Source organism: Condylura cristata, unplaced genomic scaffold (assembly GCF_000260355.1).
Source record: "Condylura cristata isolate star-nosed mole 26May11 unplaced genomic scaffold, ConCri1.0 scaffold00002, whole genome shotgun sequence".
In the NCBI taxonomy this organism is placed as follows: domain Eukaryota; kingdom Metazoa; phylum Chordata; class Mammalia; order Eulipotyphla; family Talpidae; genus Condylura; species Condylura cristata.
In genome coordinates this window covers 62,217,549-62,225,512 of record NW_004567103.1, presented here as the reverse complement: position 1 = coordinate 62,225,512, position 7,964 = coordinate 62,217,549, and positions in this window count along the sequence as shown.

The following is a 7,964-nucleotide window of genomic DNA, read 5'->3' as shown; positions in this document are numbered from 1 at the left end:
CTTGGAAGACCAACAAATATTACCACTTTATGGGTTAGCTCTGAATTTGACTTTGGGAGGTCATCTTTAAGCTCTGTGAGGGCAGGGCTAGTATTTAGTATTTATTTATAAACTGACTTTGAGTTTATTGGTTGGTACAGCAGAAGCTCAATTGTTCTCATGAGTGGGTTTCTGTTTCCTAAAATTTAACTCTAAACATCCTATACCAGGTCAAGTTAAACTTAATCTAGATACTACCAATATTTGCTGTGATTTGGACTTGAGCCATAGGTGGCACACAGCTGACATTTCATAAAGGTTGATGGCTTTCAGAAGTTCGTTATTCTTTCTTTTCTCTGACTATTGGAAATGGACACCATTGTGCTAGGTTTTTGCTAGACTGTCATTTTTGAAAGACAGTGTAGATTAATGCAGTACTAAAGTTCGGAAGTGATTCTTGAACTACTAGCCTCCCTGGAAGTCTTATTACTTATTAAAATGCCATTTCTATTCATATTCCCTTCTTTTCTTGCCTCATTTTCAGTGATGATATTCTTTTAGCGGTTTCAAGCCTTTGAAAATAGTTCATTCCCACAGTGGGGATTACGAGTCTTGGAGGAAGGTGTGTTGGAGTTGGCTTAGATTTCAAGGGCTAGGAGACACCTTCAGGGAGCCCCCTTTGCTGTCTTCCTTTAGAAAAAACCATCTTAAGTCATCCCACAGGGCAGTTAGCAGGCTTCCAGGGAAGGAAAGTTTATATTCCTTTCATACTTAACAATTTTTTTGCAGCAAGACTTTTTCTTGAGTCTTGAATTTCAGTCTCTGTAAGTGACTGCAAGCAAGCAGTCTTCTATCTCTGTACTTGTATCTTAATCTCTAAAACAGGTATGGAAGTGCTTTGCCAGACCTGGGCTATGTAGTACTGGTTTGCGGGGCTTCCATAGCAGAGTGACACACACCAAATGACTGAACAGAAATATATTTTCTCACAGTTCTGGAGGCTAGACGTCTGATAACTGGGTGTCAGCGGGTCCATACTTCCTTTATGGGCACTAAGGAAGGATGTGCTCCTGGTCTCTCTCCTAGCTTCTGGTACTTACTTGGCATGTGGCATGATACCCCAGTTTTCACATGCTATCTCTGTCTCTTTGCATACAAATTTTTCCTTTTTATAAGGATACCACATTTGATTAGAGCTCGCCTTACCCTTGTGACCTCAATTACTGATGACTACTTCTGCAAATGACCATATTACCAAATATGGCCACATCCCAAGGGGCGGGGGGGGGGGGTTAGCACTTCAACATATGAATTTTGGGGAAACACAACCCATGATTATAGGCAAGAAGGTCAATTAGAATGGGAGGTCTGAAGTAGCTGGCCTGTTTCATGTTCTTTGTGGTTTTTAAAAAGCTGTTTGGGATTAGGAAACATGTAGCTTTTCTCTCTGACTGGGATGCTACTGTGAAGGAGCCAACAGAGTGAACTGATGTGAAGTCTTAACTTAGTCATAGTATTTTCCCATCAGGGCTGTGGCAATATCTAGATCCTTTCCTGAATTCAGCTTCTACCAGGCGGAGGCTCAGGATAGGTCTGGTGCTATAAACAGATGGAGACACAGATGCCTCGCTGCAATGCTGTCCTCATTTGTTTATGGGCTTCTTTGAGATCCCAGATAGGAGATATAATAGGAGATCAAAGGCCTTTGTAATTACATCCCCCCCAGCAATTCTTGCTAATGCCTGCGGAGTTATTTGTAAGGCTGTTGCAGCAACTGTGTCTAATTTCACTCTACATAGACTTAGATGTTGGCCTCCGATTACAGTGAGCTCTCTTTTCAGTGGACAATTTTATATCTACCACTGTTTCTGAGAGTGTCTTCCTGCTTTTTAGTTTTTTGATGAAATGCATTATACATCTGGAAAAGTACCTATGGAAGAATACATTTCATTGCATTTTCATACACCAAACACATCTCTAACCAGCACCCACATCAAGAAGGAGAGTCTTACCAGCACCCTCCTTAGTTATTAATAAATAAATGCTCCTTAATAAAATAACCATTAGCCTGAATTGTGACAGCTTTCAATAATTTTGCTTGTTTTGAATTTTCTTGCCATCCAAAATTTAAAAAATGAAAATTTAAATAAATTGCACACATTTTCCACAGCTATGGTATGCACTTTTTATCATCAGACTTCTTTTGGCCAACACTATATGAGCTGTCATCTATGTTGCTCATGAGCTGCCTATTGGGATATCCATTCATTCAGCAAGGGAGGAGACAATTTTCCATCTGCCTGAGTTCTTAGCTGAAATCCCTGTAGTAAAAGACAGATTGGAGTAAAAGAAGAGACATTTCTTAATGTGAGTATCTTATGTGTACAAGGGAAATATCCAGGGAACAGTAACTCCCTGAGTTGGTTTAGAGTTCAGGATTAAATAGCTTCTTAATGGGGGAGGGGAGGAGGAACTGGCCCTCCCTCACAAGAGACAGTGATTTTAGGAGCTGTGGATGACCCTTAGGAGAGTAGATGGCAGGGAGATGACAGTGCTTGGCAAAGCTTGGCTGGGTGTGTTGTCTACAGTCTCCTTTCTTTGATAAGTCTTCCCTAGTAGATGACACTCCTGGGCAGAGGACTTATGACAGTTCAGTTTCTTTTGGAGGATTTGTCTTTAGACAGATAAGAAAGTTCAGAAAAAATTTCCCCTGCCTTTTCTGCTTTTCAAGAGCCTACAGCTCATGCGTCCTGAGTTTCTGGTCCTCTCTTTAGCTCTAGTTGCAGATGCTCTGCCTATTCTATGAGCGCAAATTTCCTCTTTTATCCACAGTTACTGTGCAGTTAAGTGCTACATTCCCTCGCCAAGTGGTTTGCAGCACTTCTCTTTTGTTCACATTCAAGTCATTCAGCTACAGGCCTCAAAGATTTGCATGCCTAACTTCCTTGATGTTCAAAGGTCTTTTTTCCCTCTTTTTCTTACCCTCATGAGATACTTGAGGCTTATGTTAGTCCCTTCATAACCATCTGCAGTAACTTGGAGAGAAACATCTGTTCAAGTCTTTTGAATTTCTAATATTAATGTATGAAAGGAGCTGTGAGTGATGGCGAGTGGCCTGTTAGCAAGGGCCCAACTGGATGGGCTATACATCTTTGCTTCTCTTACTTTGGTGGTGGTGGTGTCAGGAAGCAAGCTGTGATTATGAATGTGATGCAGTCTTTCTCATGATAAATAGGTCTGGATGCCTAGACCTGCAAGAATTTGGGGAGGGCCTTGCATTAATGGGTTTCAGGAGAGAAACTGTGACCCTTCTACCTTGACTACCAATTTCCATTTTCTCAAGCAAAGCTGAGTTACTTAGCCTTGTGAAAGTGCATGTTAACAAATGATTTGGCCTTTGCCAACAATGAGAGTTTCAGTGAGTGAGTGTGAGTGTAGTACTCAAAGATAATGTGACAAAATTGGCCACATCTGCAAATGCTCTGTCAGAGGCACTTATAATCATGTCTGGAACACAGGAGCTGTATTGCCATTGTTACTACTTGAAATTATTTGAGACTTCTCAGGTGCCCGCAGAAGGCCCAGCTGGCTGGACTCCATTGTGTGGTTAATAATTACCATGTGGTTGGGCCCCCATCAAAGTTTGTCAGCTGAACAGGACTAGGCAGAGTCATAATTTAGGCCTGTTGTTCTACCTCATTGCCTGTAGGAAATAAGGAATTCAGGGTGTGAAACAGCTTTCTCATTGCCTGCCTGGATGCACCTGAGTGTGCCCTCATAAAGGGCAGTGTGCAGGGCAGATGCTCCTGCTGTCAGATGAAGAAGCCAATGTGGGAACCTATGTTTCTGGGTTAGTCTGGAGACCCCATTTGAAATACCCTAGAATGGGACTAGGCTGGCATCACAGGATGTAAATGCAGAATAACGATTGCTCCTGCATACGAGATCCAGGCACACCACGTCAGAACATGGTACCAGCAGACAGGACCTTGTTATATCTGCTCTTGGGTTCTCAAATTTTAAGCATCAGAGCATTTCAACACCATATACTAGAGAATATATCTTTCAGGAAAAAAGGGGCATTTTACTACTGTAGTCAGTATTTCATGAAAGAAAATCAATGATTTGTTTTTATCATCTACTATTCAGTAAGTTTTTTCCCCAGCATTAGGCTCTGTCAAGGTTTCTACTTTTCACTTAGTCGTTAATGGCTTCTTAGTCTTTAATTTACAGCAGCTTGGATGCCTTCACTGACTTTTGCAGGATCTAGGCTGGGGGCTTCTTAATGGTTTCCTCATGTTTCATTTACTCCTCCATCCTATGTATTTCTTGTAAACTGGAAACTAGGTTTAGAAGTGGGAGTAGATTCAGGATGAGCATTGTCTTAGTCTATTCAGAGGCTGCTATAATAAAAATACTGTAGATGGGGAACTTATAAACAAGAAAGATGATCTCACTTAGCTCTGGAGACTGGAAGTCCAAGGTCAGCAAGCCAGCATGGTCAGTAAGTGACCTTTCTGGGGGTGTTCTGTGGCACAGGGGACTTGGGTGCTCTTTCACAAGGACACTTATCCTGTAAGGAGCACTCCACCCTCATGATCTAGGCATCCCCCCAAAACCCCCATCTCCTAACACTATCACCTTGGGATTAGGCTTTTAACATATTCAGGGTTTTTTTTTGGGGGGGGGCAGGGGGAAGGTTGGTCATAGATGTTTGGACACAGCAAATATTTTGCCACAACACTTTCATAGGTGATGCTGTGGATTTGGTATCATGTGATGCTACTATTTCTCACTACTGATGCAGAGCTGGTGACTGTTGGATCATTGAACAGTAAAAGTTTTTTTTTTTTTCATTGCTATTAGTAAGGATTTGGGAGGTGACTTTTGGCTAGGGGCAAATAGCCTATTTCCTAGTAAGCTTTCAACTTGGTTTTTAGCTTCCTTTTTTAAAAATTATTTTTAATTTTAGGGTTACACTTCTGCTCTTCCATAAGTTTACATGTTCTACTCTCTCTCCACGGACATATCTGTGCCAATATCCCTTCTGCTTCCTTTCCGCAATGGTAACCATCGAGTCCAAGATTTATTCCTGCTATATTTTGCCTGGTGCATTTGTTGGCATTTTTAACCTCCTTTTGATCCCTGTCTGGCTCAGCTACTACAATGGAGTTGTATGATAGAGATGTCATTCTTCGTTCCTTCTATAAAGAATCTTCACGGACCCTCTTTATGAGTATTCTTCGGGATTCATGTTTTTTTTTTTTATTTAACTAATATAAACTATTACCATCAAACCTCTTTTTCAATACTCTGAATGCTCTTCAAGTTGAGGCCTTAGTCTTTGATGGTTTTCTGACACCGTAAGATGCCCCATCCTTTCACAGCCTCTGGGATCAGGCCTCTTTACAGGAGTACCTGGCTTCTCTTTGTGGAGAACTCATTAGAAACTCTGATCTGGGTGCTGGCTGGTCACATCATTAATGTGTGTAAAGGTCTTATATAGGTTTGTTCATTGGAAAGCTCTATGAGACGTATTTTAAAAAAAGCAAAACCATGGGTTCATTCCGACTTTAAATCTCAACATTTAAGAGAAATGTTCAGATCTGCGTGGACATTTCTATTCTAGTTAGTGTTATGCGGGCAATCCTTCTCATTCCTGCCTGCTGGCCTTGCCTGTAGACTCCTAGCCATCCTTGTTTCGTTACAGGGTAGCCCAGAGTGGACTGGGCCGCCTGTCTGTGGGGCCTCACCCGTGCGCTCACAATTTGGTTATACTGCAGGTACACACAAAAGGGTCAATAATGGGTTTATTTACAAAAGGGGAAAGGAATAGGAAACAACCCAGCGAAAGAGAGTGGGACACAAAGTAACTGGAATACCTTACGGCTAGGCTGACTGAACACAAGTCACGCGGTCAGGAGAGCTGCTTCCCCAGCGAGAGAGCAGTGCGAGATGCAATCATGCCCTATTTATCCCCTAAATGTCCCAGAATTCATTCCTGCTAGCTTCGCCCTTGGGTCCTCGCAGTTCTCTCCCTGGTACTGCTGGGAGTTGTAGTTTCCAATCACTGGAGTAACGGGTAGAGTCCAGAAAGCTGGAGTAGGTGGTGGAGTCCATAGGACTCTGCAGAGTTCCTTTAGGACATCCTTTCCCTTAACAGTTTTACCTTGGCTTTCTTCTGTTTGCCTCAGACTGAGTTGTGGGACTTCCAGTGTTCAACATCATCCAAACTGTGATTTAGTGCTGGCCATTGGAAAGCAGTTGTTGATTGCTGACAGCATATAGAACCACCTCAGGGTGAATCAGGGTGAGTGTAATAAAGACGACAGCTTTCAAATCCATTAGCGGTTACCAGGGGTCAGGCAGTGAGTGAATCAGTCACTATAGTTAACTCGTTTGTTCCTCACAGCAGCACTCTGCTATATGTGCTGATATTGCCCCTGTATAGTCTGAGGAAACTGAGTCACCATAAGTGTGTCTTTGCCCAGTTATACATCTTGCACCCACCAGAGCTGGATTTGCATCCAGATAGTCTGGTTCTACAGCCCACAGGTGTAGCCACCAGAGGTGGTGGCCTGCCCATCAACAGAAAAGTGTGCCAACTGTTCTCATCATTAGTTTCTTTAATGTGCTGACTCCATTACTGCAATATACATTTTCCTTCCCTGAGTTGTTATCATTGATTCAGATAATTTGATCACAGCTCATACAGAGGGAACCCAAACCCAAATCTCAGAAGAGATGAAGAAAGGACTTTGAGTCCCTTCTTTCACAGGATGGAAGGGTTGACGCAATAGAACTATACACCTTCCAAGATGCTGAGCTTGTTAACTGACAAGTTCTGCTTGTGTAAGAGTGGAGAGGTCTAGTCATTCCTTAACGGTAGGCTACTGTCTTAAAAACTAATTATGTAGCCCTCCCTGGTGGGGCAGCGGGTTAAAGCTCAGCACTGCAAGCTAGCTGCAAACGCTTCAGTGGAGTTCGATCCCTGATCCCAGAGGTGATCCACATGGTGCAGCAGACCTCTTCTGTCTCGCCCACTGCTCCCCTCAGCATTGTACTTTGTCATTCTGCCTGTTCTGCTCCCCATTCTGCCTCTTGTGTAGCCGCTCACTGCCCCTGCACCTCTGGCCTATACCCCAGTTTTTTTAATAAATCTTAAAAAAAAACACAAAATAGGGCCCTCCCTGGTGGCGCAGTGGGTTAAAGCACTGCACTAAGAAGCTTAAGCCACTTCCGCATGAGTTCGATCCTGTCTGCCCCTGAGGAGATCCACATGGCGTGGCAGACCTCTCCTGACCCGCCCTCTGCTCCCCTCAGCAGTGTACTTAGTTGATCTGCTTGTTCTGCTCCCTACTTTGTCCCTGGTGAATCCTCTCACCCTCCACATCTCTGGCCTGTACCCCAGTTCTGTATGAATAAATAAAATAAATCTTAAAAAAAAACCCCACAAAATAATTATGTTCAGAAGTACCAAGAACATTTTGACATTGGGGATGTAGGCGTGGGCGGTTAGTTCTCTTTAAGAACCAGATTTCTTTGAGGCAGTTATAAAATTGTACCTAAGAAGGGATTTGGTGTTCAATGTTGGTAAAACAAGAGAGGGAGGAATTCATTCTGTAACTTTCATGTTAAGATAATTGTTCTTGAGGTTTTTTTTTTTCTTCCTGATTTGAAGCCTTATCCTCTCTCCAATTTTTCTGTTACTTATATGGAAGAAGAATGATCAAAGACTAGTGGGAGAGGACAGGAAGGCAGCCCTTTTCAGGTAATTAATCAGTGAGGTCTGAGATTGCCCAAATGAGGAAGTTAGGCTCAGTCCTTTGGTTAATGCAGCAGTGGAGAAAAGGCAAGCCCATTAAAAACACGTCCCTCAAAATCCAAAATCTTTTCAGAAAACCAGTCAGGCCTGGTTGAGAAAAACTGGGCCATTTCAATGCTTGGATGCATCTTAAGTGAAGTGTTGTGACCCAGGTGGAGGG